Below are 23,592 nucleotides of genomic sequence, written 5' to 3'. Positions count from 1 at the left end.
AAAAGCCTTCCAGGCTGTCTAGCCTCTAAGGCTGTTGCGTACAGTTGTGCAGGCTGTTCACTGCACAAAGGCACCTGCTGAGAGAGGAACAAGGGGCCCCTGAAGTTTCACTCTCTTGCCAAGCCCTGTGTGATGGTAGGTGTGTGTGCGGGGTGGAGGAGGGGCTGTCTGCATCCATGGGAAGCAAGAAGCATCTTTTCCTAATTTACACAGAGGTACCAGGACGCCAGTCAGTGAAGACCCATCAGCCCTGTCGGAGCCTCGCTTCTCAAGCTGTCACCGTGTATTCTTTGTCTGTGGCCCCGCTAGACTGTAAGCTCTCAGGGCAGAGAGAGTGACTCCTCCTGACAGGTGTGGTTGCCAGATCCACACTGTCCTGGGCATAGAGTGCTTGACTCAGAGAACTCTCAAGCTAAACAAGAGTAGGGGCTGGAGAGGAGCGTCCCACACAAGGCTTTGTTGAATGAATATATGGCAGGTTAATGCGCAGGAGAGAGGTGGGGAGGGATTGACCAGGATAGAGGGCCTCTGGGAGATGGGAAGGGGCCTGCCGGGAGCTTGCAGAGGAGGCTGTGGGCTATGCAAGGCTGAGCAGCAGGGGAGGTGCGTGACTGGGCGGGCCTTCAAGCTCAGCTCTGGGTGGGAGGCCTTGAGAGGAGAGACTGTGGCAGGAGAAACCTGAGCCACACCAGGCCTGGCCCTGGCTCCACTCTGCAGGGCCAGGGCTGAGCGGGCACAGTGTGGGTGTTTGCCAAAGCCCCAGCTCCTCCCCAGCCCTCAGGCCCCCACACAGCCGAGTCCTGGAGCCCCGCATGGCACTGGTCCGCCAGTTACCTGACAGCTCACCCTTGTCCCAGGATCCCCAGTCTTGTGGGGCTGCAGGAGCGGCAGGCAATGCAATGCCTGAATGATGCAGGATGGTCCCCTGGAGTGCTGGGGTCCCCGGCTGGCTCAGGGGTGTCCCGCTCAGGCTAGAGTACATCTGGGGGAGCTTTACCGGGGAGGTGAGAGCTGAGCCGAGCTGAGCGACATCTGGGAATTTCCCAGGTAGCTGTGGGGGGTGGGGGAACCAGCATGGCCCGGTTGCGGGTACCATGGCCCAATGTGCCTGGTGTTTGCATTGTGCGTGGACCAGAGGTGACCCATGCAGGAGAGGGGACAAAACACCTGAGGCTCTTAGGCTGGGACCTGAAGACCCTGGAGACTGAGACAGTCTCGCCCCCCCATTTTTAAAGTTGGACTGTGTATTGGTTTCCTAGGGCAGCTGTGATAAAGCAGCACAAGCTGGGTGACTTAAAACAGTCAAGAGTTTGTTCTCGCCATTCTGGAGGCTGGTGTTCTGATCAAGGTGACGGCATTGCCGTGCCCCCTCTGAGACTCTGGGTAGCATCTTCCTGCCTCTTCTTAGCTTTTGGTGGCCCCAGCAGTCTTTGGGATCCCTTCGCTTGCGGTTGCATCACCCCAGTCTCTGCCTGGTCACTGGGCCATGTCCTCCCTGTGTGTCTTCTTGTCGATCCTCTTCTTCTAAGGACACCAGTCATATCAGCTTAGGGTTCCTCCTGCCCCCATTCTAAAATGACCTCATCTTAACTTACACTGGGGCTTCCCAGGTGGCCCTAGTGGTAAAGAACCCATCTGCCAGTGCAGGGCACCATAAGAAATGTGGGTTTGATCTCTGGGTCAGGAAGATCCCCTGGAGGAGGGCATGGCAACCCACTCCAGTATTCTTGCCTGGAGAACCCCATGGACAGAGGAGCTTGGAGGGACACAGTCCATGGGGTCACAAAGAGTTGGACATGACTGAAGCGACTTAGCATGCACATCTTAACTTACTACACTGGCAATGACCCTATTTCCAAATAAGGTCACATTCTGAGGTCCTGAGGTGCTGGGAGTTAGGACCTCAACATGTCTTTCTAGGGATACAGTTCGACCAATAACAAGGTAAAATTTTTATGGAGTAAGCTTCACTCGCTTCTGGGAACTTTTCTATACATTCTGGTAAACGTTGACTTTCAGGTAACCACTACCGCAATCAAGATATAGAGCAGTTCCATCACCTTCCTAAATTCCCCTGTGCCCTTTGTAGGCAGCCCCTCCCCCGCCCAAACCCTGGCATCATCACTCATCTCCATCCTTGAGTTTTGGTGTTTCGAGAACTTCATATGAATGCTGCCTTGTGAGTCTGGCTTCTTTCACCTGCCTGAAGGCGTTGGAGACCCGTCTGTGTTGTGTTTCAGTATTACGTTCTTTTTATTGCTGACCATATTTCATTGTATGGTGTATTACAGTTTGTTTATCCATTCGCCCACTGTGCTACATTTGGGTTGTTTCCAGTCTGGGGCAATTGCGAATAAAGCTGCTGCAAACATTTGTGTATAAGGTACAGGTTTTGCACAGGAATCACATGGATTGCTTGCATCAGGCTGCTGTGTGAAGAAGGGCCTGGGGTTTGGGGGAGTAGCGCATGGGGCAGAAGCTAATATAGAGGTCCGGGTGAGCAGAGATGGAGGCCTGGACCAGGATCTTGGCAGTGGGGATGGAGAGATAGGGCGCCCCCAGAGTGTACCTAGGAAGGAGCCTGGTGGTGGGTTGGGTATGCATCGTGGAGGCAAGGAGGCCACCTTTATTACCTCCTGCCAGCCTGCCCTCCACCTGCTCAGGAGAAGGTGCTGTTGTGGCCCAGCTGTCTGGATATGAGAACGTTGAGGCGAACAGTACAGCATATCGGTTAGACGTGCAGGCCATGGAGCAAACTGTCAAGGTTCCCACTCTATACTCCGCCTCCGTTTCCTCATCTGTAAAATGGGGTACTAATACTTCCATACTCTTAGATCTGCTATTGTATTACATGAGTTAATGCGTGTAAGGAGCTTGGACAGAGTTTGACACGTAGTAGGGGTTCAAGAAATGTGAGCCATGTCCCGTGGCCTCTGGAAAGGCCTCGGTGCCTACCTTCTTGTCCACTCCACTCGTCCCCAGGTCTGCCCGGACTTGCTGTGAGACCTTGAGCTGGCTCCCTGCCCTCTATGACCATTGCTTCCTGCATTCATGCGACGTGGAAGCCCAGAGCCCCCACTGTGTGCCCGGCTCTGGGCGAAGCAGCACATGGCCCAGCAGCCCCCCCACAGTAGGCACTTCATGAAGACATGGCCGTGGATCCTGCTCATGATACTGTTGGGGCAGGCTGGTGAGAGGCTCTCAGGACACAGGTTTGGGGACTCCCAGAGGTTCCCCTGCAGCTGCCACAAATACTATCCTCCCCTTTGCCCCCCAAATCTGTCCTCTGCCCCTAACAGGAACTGCCCATGGTGGCAGCTGGAAGCCTCAGCAGCTACAGGGTGGATGCCAGGTGGGGGCCTGGCCTGGGCTCCAGGGCGAGAGGTGTGCTGGGTCCCAGTTCAGATGACACAGCAGCTCGCTCCCAGGCTTTGACAGATGCTGTGTTGTGAGCAGAGTTCATGTCCAGGTGGGCCACAGTGGGGGCCAGCCTAACGAAGGGACCTTTGCACAGATTCTGCATTTGCAAATCAGCCTGCTTGCTAAGGTTTATTCATAACCCCCAAATCGTAGTGCTTTGGAGGTCATTTGCAGCCCTGCGCAGAGCGATGAAAAATCTGAACCATCTGAGAACAGGTGCCTTCTTGTTTCCGCCCTTGTCGTGGTCTGTTATGTTTTTCGAGTTCTCCTGCTTTGGGTTGATGATTTCACTGTTTAAAGCGGCCCCCAAGTACAGTGCTTCTCTGCTGTCTCGGGTTCTTGAGGGTGAGAAGGCTGAGACAGGCCCCGTGGAGAAAATATGGATGTTAAAAGAGCTTCGCTCAGGCATGAGTTACTCTGTTGGCCGTGAGTTCAATGTTAATGAATCAATGATACATATTAAATAAGGTATCTTTAAATAGAAACACACATAAAACAAGATATGTCTTGATCAGTGGATGGAAATGTTGTGACCAGCGGTTCATGGGAACCTACCCCTGTGTTTTCCCCAAAAGCAGCGGTTTTGTTTGCACTAACTCAGTGTCCGTGGCAAACTTTGTGGAATGTACCAAGCACAAATGCTGAGACTGGACTGTGTATGCATCAAGTAGGTAAGTCAGTCCCAGCCTCTCCACTGCGCTGTCTGAATGTCTCTATCAGCCGTTCATTCCTCCGGATTAAGAAGTGCCCGACTCATGCATGGTCTGTCTTTAAAATGCATGAGTCCTTGGGGGTAGGTGCCATCCCTCTGTCCCTGGGCCTTGGTCCTCTCTCCCTCCAATGAAATTCAAGGCTTGGAAGTGCGGAGCCCGAACCATTGGACTTCCAGGGAATTCCCCAGGCCCCTTTGCTAAGAGTTGTTTCTCAGTTAATCGTCACGGCCCCGTGAAGCTGGGGTTGCAGCGCCCAATTTACAGGCAGGGAAACTGAGGCACAACAAGTGATTCAGTGGAAGCCCTCAGGGCTCCGTGACAGACTCGGAGCCCAAATCCAGGTTTATCCGAGTCCGGAGCCACAGCCTTCGCTCATGAATTCTCTGCGTCCCTGTGTTGCCTTCCAAGATTTCAGGACCTGCTGCCTGCCTTAGATCCAGGTGTGCCTGGTCCTGGAGGGAGGGATGCTGCTGGACCCTCCCGGGGCCTGCTGAACCCCACGGAGGGGATGACCTCCTAGCCCCTGCCCAAGTTAGCCATATATGATGGATCACATGAAGAACCTCAGAGGTGCAGAAATGGGGGCCTGGCCCCACATTCCAGTCTCTCCCTGTCATCCACTGACAAAGTCACATCCTGTAACCCCCACCCTCGGAGTCGCTGTTGTTCCGTCGCTCAGTTGTGTCTGACTCTTTGCAACCCCTTGGACTGCAGCACGCCAGGCTTCCCTGTCCTTCACCATCTTCTGGAGTTTGCTCAGACTCATGTCCGTTGAATCGGTGATGCCATCCAACCATCTCATCCTCTGCTGCCCTCTTCTCCTGGAGTTGCTGGGAGACACTTTAACCTGGGAGGGGTGGAGTGTGTTTCCTCTCTCCCCACCCCAGTGCCTCCCGAAGGCCCCCGAAGGTAATGAGCTAGGGACCTCGGCCTCCTCGGCTCTTGAAAACTCACTGCGGCTGACTTCACTTATGCTTGGGCGTCAGGGACCGTGCACCTTGTAAAGTCTGACTGGGGAGGGGCAAGCCCCAAAAGGACGCGGCCCTGGAGGTGGGATTTCGGGGGCAGGGGGTGGGATGCCCATCTTGTTTTGGGAGGTGGGCCTGGGCCCAGGAGGCGTGCTGCCAGACAGCGCCGGGACTGCCGAGCTGGGGCGTGCACAGGACCCTGCAGAGGAAATGCGGTCACAACAGCTGTGAGGTGGGTCGCAGGCTGACTCAGTGTCGCCAGGGGCTGGAGGAACGTGACACCGCAGCAGCTTCCTGCAAGGTGCAGATGTCCAGAGCCTGCCGCCTCCAGGTGCAGCCTGAGCCCCGGCCAGGGATCGGGTCGGCATTCGGCCCTGAACCCTGGACAGGCCCTGGGCGTGACCCCACTTCTGGTTTAGAAATGGGGGTTCATTTTGTCAAAGCACACCCCTCTGACTCTGTGCTCATGTCTCACCCTTCCGGCAAGCCTCTGAAAGAGGGAGGGGTGAGCATCCTTTCGCTTATCTCACTAGTGAGAGAACCGAGGCCCAGAGAGGGAGGGAGGCTTGCCCGAGGACACACAGCCAGCCTGTAGCTGAGGCTGGAACAGAGCCCGGCTGCCTTTCTGGGGCAGAGCATTTCCTGCACCGCTCAGAGCTGTCCAGCATCAGTCGTGTCCACAGTGACCACAGACAGAGCTACCGCGAAGCTCCAGATACGGTCAGCATTTTGTCCTCACCACAGCCTTCTGGGGTCTGTTCTCAGTCTCATTTTACAGACTTTGAAAGGCCGGTCTCAGAGGGGAATTCAGTCAGGCCCCAGACACAAAGGGCGAGGGAGAGCAGAGGTCCAGCGGGAAGGCCTGGGTGAGGCCGTGGAGAGCCCGCGTCTCCCCTCTGGGCTGAGACTTGTCCACCACGGGGCCCCTGCTCCCTCCTCCTGCCTCCCCCTCCTAAACCCCGGGTCAGGCCCAGGAGGGGAGGGTTGTGATCACCTTTCCATTCCCCCAGATGATGGGGGAACCACTGAGTAAGCAGCAGCAGGGCCAGAGGCCAAGGTCACGGTGGGACTTGTGGGCTGCCACGTGGCGGGGGTGATTCCGGAGGGAGGGAGGCTGGCAGGGGCCAAGGACGGGCCTTCCCAGAGCTGATGGGCCTCCTGTTGTCCAAACCTGGTCCTCATGGGGAGGGGAAGACAGCAGAAGGGAGGTGGGCGAGGACCTCGGGAGCTCTGTAGGGACGAGCCTGGGGAGGCCTGGGCTGGGATCCACGTGCAAAAGGGACTTTGACCTACAGACAGCCATGGGGGCATGGGCAACTCCTGAGAGAAGGGGGCCTTAAACACTGAAACAGATGACCAAAGACATGGTCTTCCTGAAGAACTTTCCAAATTGGCTAATGATCATAACACTGACATGTGTTGAGTTGTCTTTTTTTTTTTAATCTTCTTTCTTTCTAATTAAAAACAAATCCCACACATAGTATATGAATTCACACACAGTGAAAAGATTTAAACAGTAGAAAAGTCTAGACCCGCCTTGTCCAGTACATTAGCCACCAGCCTCATGTATCTGTTTTACAAATTTAATTAATTAAAGTGAAGTAACGGTTGCACTGGCCATAGAGCAAATGCTCCAAGGCTATGGGCAGCTAATGGAGACTGCACTGGACGGTGCAGACATGGGACGTTTCCATCACTGCATTCAGTTCTTTCAGGCAGCACTGGCTGGACCACAAACAGGGAAAACCCTGCCAGCTGAAAAATAAGTTCTGGAATCAATTTGGTTCCTTTGGACCTGTTTTATGTATTTAACTATGTCTGGGTATCCACCTTTCCCAGACGCAATTCTGTCTGGTCTGCCCGGCTCCTTGGCCCTATAAGTATGACTGTAGCCTGCCAGGCTCCTGTATCCACGGAGTTCTCCAGGCAAGAATAGTGGAGTGAGTTGCTGTTTCCTGCTCCAAGGGATCTTCCTCGCCCAGGGATCAAACCCAGGTCTCCCGCATTGCAGGCAGATTCTTTACCATTTGAGCCACCTTGGACTCATGAGAATGATATTTTGCATTTTTTTCCAAAAGAGGAAACTGAGACTCAGAGAGGTAAGGGACAGATTGGAACACGTTTGTTTTCTAGGCACAGAGGCCCTTTTCTTCCCTCAGCGTGTCCGGGTTACCTGAGGGGCAACCAGGCCAGGTCTCTGATGATCTTTTCAAATCCCTGCCCATTTCTCTCAGTTGTATGTGAAGGAGAGACCCTGCTGGGCACATCGATCTTCCGGGAAGTCTTTCCCCTGGCCATCTTTTCTTCCATTTTAATTGTTTCCTCTGAAATGTTCGTCCATTATTTTCTGATTTTCAGAGTAATACACACTCAGTGTAAAAATTTGGAATGTGCAAAAAGAGTGTCAAGAAGGAGACAGAAATCAGTCAATCCCAGGACTAAGAACCGCTCATCGACCAGTTTACATTCCCACAGGCAGAGCAGGAGTGTTCCTCCACGGCCCCGATCCTTGATCGTGTAGGTCTGCCTCATGACAACTGTTCTCACAGGCTCCTGAAGTTTTAATTCCAGATTCTCTGATTCGTCTGCTCTTGAGAAGCTTTTCAGATGCTCACTGGCCATTTGGATGGCCTCTGTGTTAAGTGCCAACTCAAGCCTCTTGCCCATTTTTTTATTTGTCTTGTTTTTTCCTTATCAATGTGTAGAAGTTCTATGTATAATCTAGTTCTGAGCACTTTGTGTTACAAGTATCTTCTCCCACACAGGGCATAAATTTCACTCTCTTAATGGTGTCTTGATAAACAGAAAGTCTTCATTTTAATGCAGTCAAATTTAAATTTTTATTTAAGGTTGAGGGGTGTGTGTGAGTGTGTGTTTGTGTGTGCACTGTTTAAGAAGTCTCTCTTCCATCAGATTATGAAAGTATTCTTTATTTTCTTCTAGGGGATTTTTTTGTTTGTTTGTTTTGCTTTTTACATTTTATCAGAACAGAGTCTTCCTGGAACTGATTTTTGTATAAGCTGTGAAGAATGGATCATGTTTATTTTTTTCCCACGCAGATAGCTACTTGTCTCAGCACATTTTGTTGCGAAGTTTGTCCTTTCTTCATTGTTCTACTGTGACCATATGTACCTCAAGTGACTGTGTTGGGGATGTGTTTCTGGACTTGTCTAGTCCACTGACCTATGTGCCTGTCCCTGCCCCAATACCATACCTTCTTCATCAGTGTAGCTCTATCATAAGTCTTGATTTCCAGCAGCCCAAATTCTACCCCCTTCTTCAAGTGTGTCTTGGATGTTCTTGGCACTTTTCACAGAATCCTTTCAGGGTTCTAATTGGAATTGCACCGATTCGTTCAATCAGTTTGCATAGGATTCATACCTTGAGAGTGTTAAGTCTTCCGCTCTGCTGATGAGATCTGCCCTCCATCTCCTTCTTGTATTGTATGTTTATAACATTTAATAATGTTACATTGTGAATAGGAGTCTAGAGGGATTTGGCAGTGTGATTAAGAATACAGACTCTGAGATGGCCAGGGTTCCAATCTCAGCGCTGCCACTTTCCGTAGCTTTAGTGAGTTGCTTAACTTCTCTATGTCTCAGTTTCCCCCTCTGTAAAATGGGAGCAATAACCAGAGTTATCTCATAGGGTTGTTTGAAAAAGTCAACTTAGTTAATATATGCAAAGCAGTTAGAGCAATGCCTGGCACAGAAATCTCTGGAAACATTATTAATTTATGTTTGAGTAGGTAAAACATTTGCAGGATTCAAAATAAAAATACATTTTTTAAAAGCCATAAGAAAAATAAAAATAAAAATCATGATTTTTTAAAATGGTTTAGGATTTAACTGGTTTAAGATTGAAAGGATATCTTTATAGAGGTTAATGCCACAGACTGCATCAAGGCTCTTTCTGCACTATTTCAGTATTTTCATGTTTCTTGATTGAAAGAAAAAATGCAGTAAAATAGTCTTCCCACATTTTCCCCATGTGCCTGTTCCCACCCCTGCCCACCAGTTATTAGTTTCTGGTGTGTTCCTTCAGAGTGACTTTTTGCAAATGCAAATAAGCTTTTTTTTTTTTCCAACAAGAGAGCACAGTCTAGACACTCTTCTGTACTTTGCTTTTATCACTTAACCACATATCCTGAAAACCTTTCCATGTCAGTATGCAGAGAGCTTCCTTTTTCTTTTTCTTTTTTTAAGTTGCATAGTATTTACAGAGGCCTTATGTTCATTGATTTGTTACTGTTGTTTAGTCACTAGGTCCTGTGTCCGACTCTTGTGACCCCATGGACTGTAGGCCACCAGCTCCTCTGTCCGCCGGATTTTCCAGGCAAGAATACTGGAGTGGGTTGCCATTTCCTTCTCCAGGGGATCTTCCTGACCCAGGGATTGAACCTGCATCTCCTGCACTGGCAGGCAGATTCTTTACCACTGAGCCACCCCAACAAGGCACAGTTCTCTAGATCTACATGTATGGAACTCGGCTCAGTTTCACATCTGAGACCCCGTTAACTAGAACTTTTTTTTTTCAAAGCTCCAAACTGCTTTGATCATTTTTCAGATGGGCGATATAGTCCCATGGTTGAAATCCAAAAGCTGCAAAAGGATGTACGGTAGGTGAAGTGCCCCTTGAGAGACAGCATCAGAGCATCTTTTGAAAAAACTAATTTTATTTATTTATTTTTGATTGTGCTGGGTCTTTGTTGATGCATGGCTTTTCTCTAGTTGTGGCAAGTGGGGGCTGCTCTCTAGTTGCAGCGTGCAGGTTTCTCATTGTAGTGGCTTCTCTTATTTTGGAGCACGGGCTCTAGGTATTCGGTCTTCAGTAGTTGTGGCTCCCAGGCCCCAGAGCACAGGCTCAGTAGTGGTGGTGCACAGGCTTCGTTGCTCCGAGACCTGTGAGATCTTCCTGGGCCAGGGTTGGAACCCATCTCTTGCATTGGCAGGTGGGCTCTTTACCACTGAGCCACGAGGAAAGTCTGGCATCAGAGCACCTTAACATGCACGTATCACAGAGGTGCACAGGGCCTGTCCATTGCCCTTGGTGACCTGGGTTCTTGTGCCCACTGCTTCCAGCCTCAATCTCAGCCAGGAAGTTGGTACCCCAAATTCTGTCTTCTTCAGTAACCACTTCCATGTTCAGTGAAATTTCCCAGGAGTTTTTAAGGGGGCGGGGGAAGGGAGGGACTGTCAGTGCTCTTGCCCTGTGTGTGGCTATTATTGTAAGTCTTACTGTGATAAGTCTTCTAGATGTCTATGGTGTTGGTCCATAGTAGATGCTCAATAAATTACTGGATGAATGAATGTGTGATAATAACCTCAGTGAATGTTTGCTGTATGCCAGGCACTATCCTCAACACTATCCTCAACAATTCCATAAGTAATGCTTATGTTTCCCATTTTTTTTTTTTTTATTTTTTTATGTTTCCCATTTTAATTGTGAGGAAATTGAGACAGAATTGTTTGGTCATGTGCCAAGGCCACCATGCTGGGATTCCAACCCAGGCTGTCTGGTTCCCAAACCTATGCTTAAACTGCTAGTGGACATACCCCTCAAGGCCTAATCGCACATAGCACTGGGGTCAGAATGGGCACCATCATCTATAAGCCGGGTTCTGATGGCAGTGGACAGTCCTAACCTAGGCTGGGATGGGGGGAGGGGAGGTCAGCAGGATGAGCAGGCTGAGTCATGTTAGGCTGGGTTCAAGGGTCTGGCTGGGTTATGGAAAGGGACTGGGACCCGTGAGCCAAAGGTTACAGAGAGAGGATGGAGGAGCTCTCCCCCAGCTCTGGGAAGGCTGTGGGCATCAGGCAGGTAGCCCGGGAGGCAGGGCTGGGAGCCAGGTGGTGCCTGATACATACCGGGCAGCGGAGGCCTGCAGCACACAGGTGTGGAAAGTTTGAAGGCCGTGGACCTGCTCGACCCCTTGATGTGGGCTGTGACGTGTGAGCTGAGACAGCCAGACCTGTTCTCAACACTTCCGGGGCCCGGAAGACTTGCTTGAACTGACTTCCCCTCAGCGAGGCTGTGGGCAGGGGCCCTCCAAGTCCGGTCCCAGCTTCCCGGGGGGCGCCCACCGAGGGTCGGGGGCTTAAACTGCACCCCACACCCCACCTCATCTCAGAAGGCCTTTTGGTCCCGGTGAGGAGACACCTAGGGAGCTGTCTCACAACAGGATCCCAGGCACCGTTCTTGGAGCCCCAGTGACTGTGGGAATCCACCAGGGCCTCATGCAGTTATCTGGCCCATGGAACCAGGCTGGAAGCATTGGTTGAGCATTTGCAGATTATACACATGTGAGCGATGCTGATTCTGCGACTGGCTGCCTGTCTTCTGTCTCCATGTGACTCCAAAGGCTGGGCCAGAGGTGGAGCCAGGCGGCAGCTGTGGCTCGGCTCCCACAGGTCCAGGAAAAAGCATTTGGTGGAGCGGAAGCCACGGAGAAGCTGGTCTGGCTGCCTACCTTCTCTCAGACTGTCTGCTGGGCCAGAGCCAGCCTGGCTTGGCAGAGAGACTTCAGATGGTATGAGCTAGGGGTCGGGTGAGTCGCAGAATCACGGAATGCATAGTGCTGGAAGGAACTGCAGACTTAGGTCTCGTCCACACTCAGACAATGCATAGCCCAGTACCCAGCCCGTGGCTGACAACACTAGGCGATCCCAGCAGACTTTCTCTGCCGAAACCTTTAGCATAACAGTCTGGGCAGCTGCTGCCCATCAACTGGAGTTCACAGGGAAATTCAACCTACTTGCCATTCCAAATCTACAGCAGTCTTCTCATTTTACTGAAGAAGCCGCTGAGCCTGGAGACAGGAAGTGAGTGGCCAAAGGTCTTGGGGTGAACAACACAACCAGACCATGGTCTCTTGAGTCTGAGCCGTCATTTCCTTTGAGTTGTACCCATTCTCCTGATGAAAACAGTATCTGCATGAAATTACTCATCCCCTAAGCTCTTTATTTCCCTTCATCTCCACATTGTGATCCCAAGCTCAGAATTCAAAAAATTTGCCCATAGTTCCCCTAGAATGTTGTATACGTAGCTTCAGAAAAGCTGAGCTGTCTTAGGTCATGTTAACAGGAGTAGACTATCTAGATTGAGAGAGGTGATGGTCACACTCCTTTATGAGCTGCTCAGGACACACCTGGGAAGTTATTTCCTAGCTTGAGACTCTACATTTCAGAGGTAGAAAGACAGAAGGATATGCAGCACACTCAGGGTGATAAAAACAGTACAGTGAAGGGGTTCAAAACCACTCCATAATTTATGGTCAATTGATTTTCAACACGGTTGCAAAGAAAATTCAGTGGGGAAAGAATGGTCTTTATAATAGATGCTGCTGGGACAACAGGATATCCAAATGCAAAAGGAGGAGGTTGGACCCTATCTCACATCATATGCAAAAATTAATTCAAAATGGAACAAAGACCTAAGTGTAAAAGGTCTCAGAAGAAAACAGGGGTAAATCATGATCTTGAATTAGATGTTGGTTTCTTAGCTATGACTCCAAAAGTACAAGCAACCAAAGAGAAAATAGGTAAATTGGATCTCAAAAACTTTTGTGTTTCAGAGGACACCTTCATCTTTTCATCAGGAAAATTAAAAGACAACCCACAGAATGGGAGAAAATATTTGCAAATCGAACACCTTATAAGGCACTTAAAAAATATAGGATATATAAAGAACTTATAACTCAATAATAAAAAGATAATCTAATTCTAAAACAGACAAAGATCTGAAAAAAACATTTTTCTAGAGAATATCTACAAATCATCAATAATTAAGATTCTCAGCGTAGTTTTACATCAGAGAAATGTAAATCAAAATCACAAAGAGACATTCACTGAACTTTTGTGACGATTGTCTCATGATGTAAGTTAGCCAGATCATTATCCTGTACACCTTACACTTATACAATGATGTATGTCAGTTATATTGCAGTAAAACTGGATGAAAGAAACACAATGAAATACATCTTTAAACCCACTAGGATGGCTATAACAATAAAGACAGCTAATAACGGGACTTCCCTGGTGGTCCAGTGGCTAAGACTCTGCGCTTCCAATGCAGGGGCCCTGGGTTCAATCACTGGTCAGAAAACTAGATCCCATATGCCACAACTAACAGTTCTCACGCTGCCATTAAAGATCCTACATGCCTCAATGAAGAGCGAAGATTCCACATGCCACAATTAAAATCAAATGCAGCCAAATAAATAAATAATAAATATTTCAAAATGATAATAACAAGTGTTGATAAGAATGTGGAGAAATTGGGACCCCACCCACCCACCCTACATTGTCAGTGGGATGTAAATTCTTTAGCCGTTTTGGAAAAACAGTCTAGCAGTTCTTCACATGCTAAATACAGAGTTACCATGAAAGTCGAGCATCTCTTTGCGGCCCCATGGACTATACAGTCCATGGAATTCTCCAGGCCAGAATACTGGAGTGGGTAGCTGTTCCTTTCTCCAGGGATCTTCCCAACCCCAGGGATCGAACCCAGATCTCCCACATTGCAGTCAGATTCTGAGCCACCAGGAAAGCCCAAGCCAATGGCACCCACTATTCCCAGGAGTTCTCCCATCCAAGTTCTAACCAGGCCTGACCCTGCTTAGCTTCCGAGATCAAATGAGATCCAGCGCTTTCAGGGTGGTATGGCCGTAGACAGAGTTACCATATGACCCAGCAATTCTAATCTTAGGTATATACCCAAGAATATTGAAAATAGTGTCTATACAAAAACTCATATGTGAATATCAGCAGCGTTATTCATAATGGCCAAAAAGTGGAAGAACCCAAATATCCATCAACTAATAGGGCAAGTACAATGTGCTGTGTCCATACGATGCAATACTATTTGGCACTAAAGAGAAATGAAGCGCTGGAGCTTCCCTGGTGGCTCAGTGGTAAAGAATCCACCTGCCAATCCAAGAGACGTGGGTTTGATCCTTGGGCCGAGAAGATCCCACGTGCCATGGAGCAACTAAGCCTGTGTGCCGCAATTACTGAGCCTGTGCTCTAGAGCCCAGGAGCTGCAACTACGGAGCCCACGTGCCATAGAACCCATGCTCCACAACAAAAGAAGCCCTCACACCACAACAAGAGAGTAGCCCCCACTAGCTGCAACAAGAGTCCACACAGCAGTGAAGACTCAGCATAGCCGAAAATAGATAAATAGTTTTTAAAAAAGAAAGAAATGAAGCGCTGATGCATTATGTCAGTTGTGACAGTGTGAAAGTGAAAGTGTTAGTGACTCTTTGCTACCCCATGGACTGTAGCCCACCAGGCTCTTCTGTCCATGGAATTCTCCAGGCAAGAATACTGGAGTGGGTTGCCATGACTTTCTCCAGGGCATCTTCCCCATCAGGGATCGAACCTGGGTTTCCGGCATTGCAGGCAGATTCTTTACTGTCTGAGCCCCCAGGGAAGCCTGGGTGAACTTTAAAAACATTATGTCAAGTGAAAGAAACTAAATATAAAAGACCACATACTGTACGATTCCGTATGGGAAATATCAGAAGGCAAACGTATAAAGACAGAAAATGGTTTAGTGGTTGACACCAGCTGGGGCATTAGGAGGAAATGGGGAATGACAGTTAATGAGGACAGGATTCCTTGTTGGGATGGTGAAAATGTCCTAAAATGAATTGCAGTGATAGTTGCATGATTCCGTGATTGTATTACAAACTATTTCAGTGTACACCTTAAAATATTACTAGAAAACAAAACACTTCATATGCAAATTCACGGAGACAGTGTGTGTAAACCAATGTGTGGCTCAGTGTCAGGCACAGGGGAAAAGCTGGTAAATGCTACTTGCGGATACCATAAGGAGAGGGGCTGCTGATCAACCTGGACAAGAGCTGACCCTAGAGAATCCGGGGAAGAGTTGTGCTGGCCTTCTCTGCATAGTTGAAGGGCTGCGTGGGGATGAGGCGTGTTGTCCCTGTGGCCTTAGAAGGGGTAGAAAAAGAAGAGGAAGGATTCAGAGGAACAGATTTCATCCCAATAGAAATTGAGGACTGCTTCTCAGAATGACTTGCCCAGTGAAGTAGTGAGCTCCCTCTCATTAGAGGTCTTCAAACAGATACAGCTACATATTGGGATGGTACAGAGGACGCCAGTGTTAGGGGAACCTCTGAGAGAGAGGACAGCTGATAGGCTTACAAAGTCTTGTTCAATATTCAGAAATTTTAAGCTAGTTGTTAAATCATCGATAACTTCATATTAGCAGTGGTGGGAATACTTACAGCCATGGCAATCCTCATTCACTACACATCAGGACTTTTTTTTTTTGTCACGGACAGGTGCTTAGCAGCATATCACTGATCCAAGCCAACTGCTCCAATAGGTCTTATGGAGTGCTTATTACTCAGCAGAACGTGGGTCCACTCACCCACATGCAGCAAGGTCCATCTACTGACCCCAGACTGTAGTGAAGGAAAGTCCAACATTTACTGCAGGTGGCAAGCAAACAGCATGAGCAGCTAGTGCTCAAAAGGACGACCCAGAGTTCCCAGTGGCTTTCAGGGAGAGGTTTTTAAGGCAATATTCGGGGTGAGAAGAGCAGCTCAGGGACTTTCTTCTGACTGGTTGGTGGTGAGGCAACAGGGTGATGTTTTGGGAAGGAATCTCCGTCATCAACCTGGTTCCAGCCAGTCTGGAGCCTCTGTGCTTATGATCAGCATGTAGTGACCATCCTTTACCTGGGTGGCTGATCTTAGTTTCCGCAGAGCAACTCAAAGATATGCATCAGATTGTTCTGTGTATCCCTCAAGGAAAGCTAGGACCCTTTTTTTTTTATCACTGAACTGTTAATTCTCATTGCGTTTCTTGATTGACTGCCTTCCCTTTGTTTCTGCATTCCCTCACTTCCCTAAGTACTGACTGCTTAAGTCTGCTCTTTGGAACTCAGGGAAGGCTAGGAGATCAAAGCCTTTTTCTACCAACAAGAAACCGGGGACAGTGAGGGGCTTTTGTACCCAGGAAGGCCCCAAAGTGTCCTTCTCAGCTTCAGTTCCCCCTTTTCTCAACCCTGAGGGGAACAGGGGAGGACAAGAAAAGGAATAAAGTTTTGGATAGAGAGGTTAATCATAAACTCATCAGGGAAGCTCAGTTCCCGGGGGCCTTGGTTTCATGCTCATCCATCCACAAAGTTCCCAGATTCTCCTCCTTCACCAGCGGGTTCGCCTTCCCTGCCCCAGGATTTGATGAGCCTTGGCTTCTTCCATGAACTGTCTTGAGCTCTTCATCTCATCTAGGAGTTACCACTTAAGTGTCCCCTGTGGCTGGGTTCTTCCTTACCCTGTCCCATGACCTTTGAGGCAAGTGGTGTAGATGAAAGAATTAATCAATAATTGATTCCGGGGCTTCCCTGGTGGCTCAGCAGTAAAGAATCCACCTGCCAGTGCAGGAGACTCGGGTTCAATCGCTGGTCCACATGCTGCAGGACAACTAAGCCCGTGGACCACAACTCCTGAGCCCACATGCCTAGAGACTGTGCTCTGCAATGAGAGAAACCTCTGCAGTGAGAAGCTTGAACACTGCAACAAAGAGTAGACCCCACTTGCCGCTACTGGAGAAGGACCTCGTGCAGAAACAAAGACCCAGTGCAGCCAGAAATAAATACATCTTTTAAAAAAATAGTTGATCTAGAAAGAAACGAAAATTTTTATTTGAGCTGACCTGAGCGTTATAATCCAGGAGACCGTCTTTCAGAACGCTCTGAGAATTGCTCCACCCTTTTAGAGGTCAGCGCCCAGCTATGTAAGTTATTGAGACGAAGGGCCATACTCAAGTTATTGACAGGTTACACAGTCCAGATCTACACTACAAATTGTGTAGCAGGTCATGGGTCATCGTGGCCCCTTATAAGATTAAAGAAGGAATGTTATCACCTAGGGAGGTCTGCTTAATGCGGTTGCACAACACACCCTAAAGGGGAGGAAGGAGGCACAAACTGGCAAGGAAAAATTTTATGTTTAAATTTTCTCCTCTCGGGCTTCCCTGGTGGCTCACTGGTAAAGAGTCTGCCTGCCAATGCTGGGGACACGGCTTTGATCCCTGGTCTGGGAAGATCCCACATGCCTCAGAGCAACTAAGCCCATTTGCCACAACTACAGAGCCTAATGAGAAACCCCTATTAATAGAGAGTAGCCCCCACTTGCCGCAACTAAAGAAAACCCCATGCAGCAACGAAGACCCAGCACAGCCAAAAATAAATAGATTGGGTTATTTTCAATTTTCTCATCTTGCCCTAAAAGATGAATTTTAATTTCATCAGTGGCCTAGTCTCCCTGTTTACAGTGGGGGACACTGAGCCCGGGGTGGGTGTTTGTTCATAGCACCGGGGCCTCAGAAGGAGTTCTCCCAGCTCCAGATACCTGCCGCCCCTCTTGCATGTTCCTGTTGGCATCTTCACCTGTAGTCAGAACTCCAAGCTGTCACTCACTCCGGCATCAGCTGCTGCTCCTTGGCCCAAGGCTTGTGGCTGCCACAGTGCGGAGACACAGCCCCAGTGACCTTCTCTGGCTTCTGCTCTGCTGACGCAGCTGTCAGGAGATTTTCCTTAAAGTCCCCCAGGGCCTGATTCTTTGGATGGACTCATCTCGATTACCTTTCAACACAGGCCCTCTGGCTCCAGAACGTTCTGAAAAATGCCAAGAAAAACAAACAATGGGAGTCATCCTGGAGGAGCTGGCCTGGCAGAAGGGACAGGCCTTAGGTGTTTTTGTTGCAGAGAAGAACCCGTTCTGACTCCATGTTGGAACTGTTTCTTTGACTTGCTTTTCATTGCTGTTGTTATGTGCATGCCCAGTCACTTCAGTCGTGTCCGACTTTTTACGACCCCATGGACTGTAGCCTGCCAGGCTCCTCTGTCCATGGGATTCTCCAGGCAGGAATACTGGAGTGGGTTGCCACGCCCTCCTTGAGGGAATCTTCCCAACCCAGGGATCAAACTTCTGTCTTTTGCATTGACATGCGTGGTCTTTACCCCAGCACCACCATTATAACTATACATAATGGCCTGCCTCAGAGGACCCTGCCCCTCTGCCTGACTGTTGGACTGTATGTGTGTAAGTCACTCAGTTGTGTCTGACTCTTTGTGGCTCCATGGACTGTAGCCTGCCAGGCTCCTCTGCCCGTGGAATTTTCCAGGCAAGAATACTGGAGTGGGCTGCCATTCCCTTCTCCAGGGGATCTTCCAGACTCAGGGATGGAACTCCAGTCTCCTGCATTGCAGGCGGATTGTTTACTATCTGAGTCACCAAGCAATTGTGGGAATAATTGTTAGCCTTTGTTCAGCTATTAGGAAGATAATCTCACCCTGCCCACCTGTGAATGGCTGCAGGAAAGAAGATATTAACACACCCCTTCCACAGGCTAGCTATTCCCCTGAGTTGTTTTGTAAGACTGATGGCCCTTTGTATTAATACTTCACTTCCTCATTGCTTCTTCTTCTCTATTCTGCCTTTTGACTTAGTTCCTCACTGGTTCTCTCTGGTTCTGTAAAAGAAGCTGGCATCCAGACCCCGACAAATGGTTATTTTGAGACATTAGTCTGCCATCTTCTCTGTCAGCGGGCTTTCTGATTAAAGGCATATTCCTTGTCTCAACACCTCGATTCATCGGCCTGTTGTGCAGCAAGCAGAGTGAGTTTGGACTCAGTAACATCCTAAGACTCCCCACTCTACAATGCCTGGGTTTGTGCCATGTTCTGGAGGACCTTGGGAGAAGGTGTGTGTTTCTGACATCTTAAAAATAAATAAATCATTACAGAACTGGCCAAAGCCTCCTTCACACAGTTCCCAGATCCCATTTTCTTCCAGCTCCTCAGAGGTCACCATTGTCCTGGATTTGGTGTGCCTGTGTATTTACAAAAAAACGTAGAACTGTTGTGTACACTTTTACACTTTATATAACTGTTTTCATTCCTTCTGTAATTTGCTTATTTCATTCAACATTGGGATTTTGGTTTGTTTGATTTTAAAACTTCTTAACTTGTTCTTTTAAAATAACTTCAGACTCCCAGAAAAATTACTGGAGTAGTACAGTGAATTCCTGTATTACTGTCTTCAGTCAGATTTATCAGTTATGAACATTTTATCACAACTGTTGGTTTTCTCTTCTTCACTTTTTCTGAACTGTGTGAGAGTAAGTTTCAGGCATTGTGATTCTTTACTTGCATATCTGTCTGTGAATATTTCCCAAACATGGCCATTCTCTTACATAACCTCAGCACAAGGATCAATATCAGGAAATTAACATCAATGCAACTGACAGGATTTTGAGATTTCACCCAATAGCGATTGGTTCCTAGCTTTTAGCAGCTGTGTGATAGTCCAGGGTGGAAGAATCACAACTTATTTATCATTTTCTCATGGATGGACATTGGTTGGTCCCATTTCCTCTCACTCTAAGTGCTTCCATTATCAAGTGCCTCCTTATCCCTGTGTGTGTCCTGGGAGTGGGGCTGCTGGGGCCTAGCTGCAGCACCCCTCTTTTGGATTTTGACAGTCTTTCAGAGCAGGTGCAGCTGTTTTTGTTCTCGTGGGGTGCTTCTCCTCCTTGGCATGCAGGTGGCATTCGGGGGCTGAGCACTGGGTTCTCACCTATTCCAGGTCATTTCTCATGTTGGTGTTCATAGGGGAAACAGGGCAGGACCACATGTGTGGTTAGGCCAGTGAGAATAATGACATATTCGAGGTGTTCTTGTGTGCCCGAAGCTGCTTCATGCACATTACATGTGGCAGGGATTACCAGCTCCATTGCACAGATGAGAAGACTGAGGCCCACACAGGTTAAAAACCTCACCCTGGGTCACATGGCCAGATGTGGCAGGGCTGGGCCTGAGACAGAGTGAGTCCTAGTTTTTCATCTTTGGGCTACGTGGAATGTGAAGTGACCACCAAGTCTCTAATTGTAGGGAGAAGGTGGGTGGGGACAGCCGTGAGTGACTGCTCCCCCCGCCCCTCCCCTGGGAGTATCAAGGCTCAGCTGGTTCTCCAGGATCAGACACGAGGAAAACACCCCTGGGGCCTCTGGACAGTTTTGCCCCAGCTCGAGAAATAGCTGCCACTTCAAAAGGAGGGAGGCTTTGGACTTCTGGAAGCTCAGCTTGGGCATCGGAGCCCCACCAGGCAATTCAGTTATGGCTCTTAGAGGTTTACTGTCAATCACTCCCAGGATAATAGCGCAGTGTGCACATCTCATCTTCTCTACTCCCGAGGGAAACCCTCTCTGCCTGTTATACTTACTCCCCATGTCACAGAAGAGGAGACTGGGGGTGAGTGTGGTTAGACAGGCAAATAGACCTCTTAGTGAGTCAGTGCGGAGCTGGCTTTGCAGCGTGTGAAATGACCACTAAGCCCGCTCAGGAGACCCCAAAGCCACCAGCTCTCCACGCTGTGGAGACAAACCAGATAACCAGTGTTATGTGACAAGCCGGTGTATTTCCACACATTGATTTAAGATGATTTTAATCATGTAAGTAATGCATAATTGGCATAAAAATTTGAAACACCCCCCCTGCATGCACTTCTCAGAAATAACAGTTCTTAATGATGTCATTGGTCCCATCACTTCTTGGGAAATAGATGGGGAAACAGTGGAAATAGTGTCAGACTTTAATTTTCTGGGCTCCAAAATCACTGCAGATGATGATTGCAGCCATGAAATTAAAAGACGCTTGCTCCTTGGAAGGAAAGTTATGACCAACCTAGATAGCATATTAAAAAGCAGAGACATTACTTTGTCAGCAAAGGTCCATCTAGTCAAGGCTATGGTTTTTCCATTGGTCATGTATGGTTGTGAGAGTTGGACTGTGAAGAAAGCTGAGTGCCGAAAAATTGATGCTTTTGAACTGTGGTGTTGAAGACTCTTGAGAGTCCCTTGGACTGCAAGGAGATCCAACCAGTCCATCCTAAAGGAGATCAGTCCTGGTGTTTGGAAGGACTGATGCTGAGCTGAAACTCCAATACTTTGGCCACCTCATGCGAAGAGTTGACTCATTGGAAAAGACCCTGATGCTGGCAGGGATTGGGGGCAGGAGGAGAAGGGGACGACAGAGGATGAGATGGCTGGATGGCATCACTGGCTCGATGGACATGAGTTTGAGTGGACTCTAGGAGTTGGTGATGGACAGGGAGGCCTGGTGTGCTGCGATTCATGGGGTCGCAAAGAGTCGGACACGATTGAGCGACTGAACTGAACTGAATGATGTCATACAGAGCTTTCAGTACATTATTTCTGTGTATGTTTATATTTCTCTGTCTCTGTGTTTATATAAATTACAAATGGGTCAACAAACTTTAATGAGCACTTTCTTTGCCAAGTACTATAAGGATACATATGCATGGGAAATTTTTAAAGTTTCTGCAAGAACCAGAATAGTGTAGAGGTTATTAGCCCGGACCCTGGATCCAGATTGTCCAGATTTGAAGCCCAGCTCTGCCACTTAGAGGCTGTGTGAACTTGGGGTTCCTTGACAGCTCAGCGGGCAAAGAATCCACCTGCAATGCAGGAGCCGCAGGAGCCCCAGGAGCCGCGGGTTTGATACCTGGGTGGGGAAGATCCCCTGGAGAGGAAATGGCAACCCATTCCAGTATTCTTGCCTGAAAAATCCCCATGCACAGAGGAGTCTGGCGGGCTACAGTCCAGAGTGTTGCAAAGAGTCAGACATGACTGAGCGCACACGCACGGCCTTGGATGAGCTGTTCAGTCTTTCTGTGCTTCAGTGTCCTCATCTTTACATGGACTATCAGGTAGATATGTTAGTTTCCAAGAGCTGCAGCAGCAAGTCATCACGAACCTTGCAGCTATTAACAATAGAAATGTATTTTGTCATGATTCTGGAGGCCCGAAGTTCAAGACCAAGGGGTCAGCAGGTTTGGTTGTGTCTGGAAACTCTGAGAGAAAATAGAAGCCATGCCTCTCTCCAGCCTCTAGTGGTGGCCATCCATCCTCTACTTTCTTTCCTGCCTTCATGTGATTTTCTTGTATCTCTGTGTCTGTTTTGGGGGCTGCTGCATCCAGGATCTTAGTTCCCTAAACTGAGAACCCCTGCCTCCTGCAGTGGAACCTCAGAGCCCTAACCACTAAAGCCAGAGAATTCCTCTATGTCTTTCTGTGAGAACACCTCTCACTGAATTTAGGGTCCACCCTAAATCCAGAGAGCTTCTCTGGTTGCTCAGACAGTAAAGAATCTGCCTGCAATGCAGGACAGCTGGGTTTGATTCCTGGGTTGGGAAGATCCCCTGGAGAAGGGAACAGCAACCCACTCCAATATTCTTGCCTAGAGAATCCTGTGGACAGAGGAACCTGGCAGGGTACAGTCCATGAGGTCACAAGGAGTCGGACACGACTGAGCAACTAGCACGAAATCCAGAGTGATGTCATCCTTAATTACATCTACAAAGATCCTTTTTCCAAGTGAGGTCATATTCACAGGGGCTGGGTGCTAGAATTTGGATTTGTCTCTCTGGGGGACTCGGTGCTAGCCACTCCAGTAGGTGTGAGGGTGACTGTGTGCCCTGGGCTATTGGGGATGAACTGGCACATTGCTGCCCTGACTGGCATTTCCAGGGCCCCGCCCCTGCCGCCCTGGCCCCTCCCACCCTGGCCCCTCCCTGTGGTCTGTGTACTGACCCCCTTGTACGGAGTGATCGGGCCATCCCGTGACACTGACTGCTGGGACCAGGTCTCTTTCTCTCAATAGACCCACTTGGTCCTGGAGCGGGGGCCCGGTCAGGACTGCGGGTGGGACGGAGCTGGCCTTTTCCCAGTCCTCCCCTTCCATCCCACACTCCCCTTCCACCCCCAAGTTCCGGCCAACTCTGCACAAGGGGGCCTTAGTTCTCTTTCCAGTGATGCGTCATTGGAACTTTCTGAGCTGCTTCCCCGGGGCCCACACAGGCAGCCTGAGGCCAGCGCCCTCGTGAGCTGGGAACTAAGGGGACTTCTCCCAGACTGACAGCATCCAGCCAGCGCCCCGCACCCTTAGCTGACCCCACACCCAGGTGGCCCCTCGGGTGGTCTCTCCACCCCAGAGCAGGGCTTTCCTCTCTCCTCACCAAGGTTTAATAGGCCCATGACTCGATGCAGGCAGCATGCCAGGGTGGACACACCATGCCAAGTCCCTCCTTCCTCTGGGAGCTGGTAAGAAGGTCCCCAAATAAGCCAGGATGCTGAGCCCAGGCCTGGTCCCTGTGGCCCAGGGTGAGGGATTTCCTGGTGTCTGGCCACCCTGCACCTGGGTGGGGCAGCCTGGGTGTCCTCGGACAGCCCACCCCTTGAATTGAAAGGCTGTTAGGACTGCTAATTAGAACTGATCTCTCTATTATCCCCGTGCAAGCAGAAGGGAAAGAAGTCATGGAATGATTTCTGTTTCCAGTGGAATTGCCCTGAAGTTTCTGGGCTCATTATTTTGTGCTAACAGTGCCATTCATTACTCGGGGCTCCTGTGGCTTCCTTCGCAGGACCCTCAGC

General features: G+C 49.3%; 1 protein-coding gene and 1 pseudogene across 1 annotated transcript in view; one reads left to right on the top strand and one right to left on the bottom strand.

Annotated features, from left to right (window-relative positions):
- The window catches only part of RIN3 (Ras and Rab interactor 3), a 129,594-nt gene that overhangs the window by 11,609 nt on the left and 94,393 nt on the right, over positions 1-23,592 (top strand). The gene's annotated exons all lie outside the window — the stretch shown is intronic.
- Positions 13,654-13,772, bottom strand: LOC139038779 (5S ribosomal RNA; annotated as a pseudogene).

This window comes from Odocoileus virginianus, chromosome 16 (assembly GCF_023699985.2).
Source record: "Odocoileus virginianus isolate 20LAN1187 ecotype Illinois chromosome 16, Ovbor_1.2, whole genome shotgun sequence".
NCBI classification, from domain to species: domain Eukaryota; kingdom Metazoa; phylum Chordata; class Mammalia; order Artiodactyla; family Cervidae; genus Odocoileus; species Odocoileus virginianus.
This window is presented reverse-complemented; position numbering and strand designations above follow the sequence as displayed.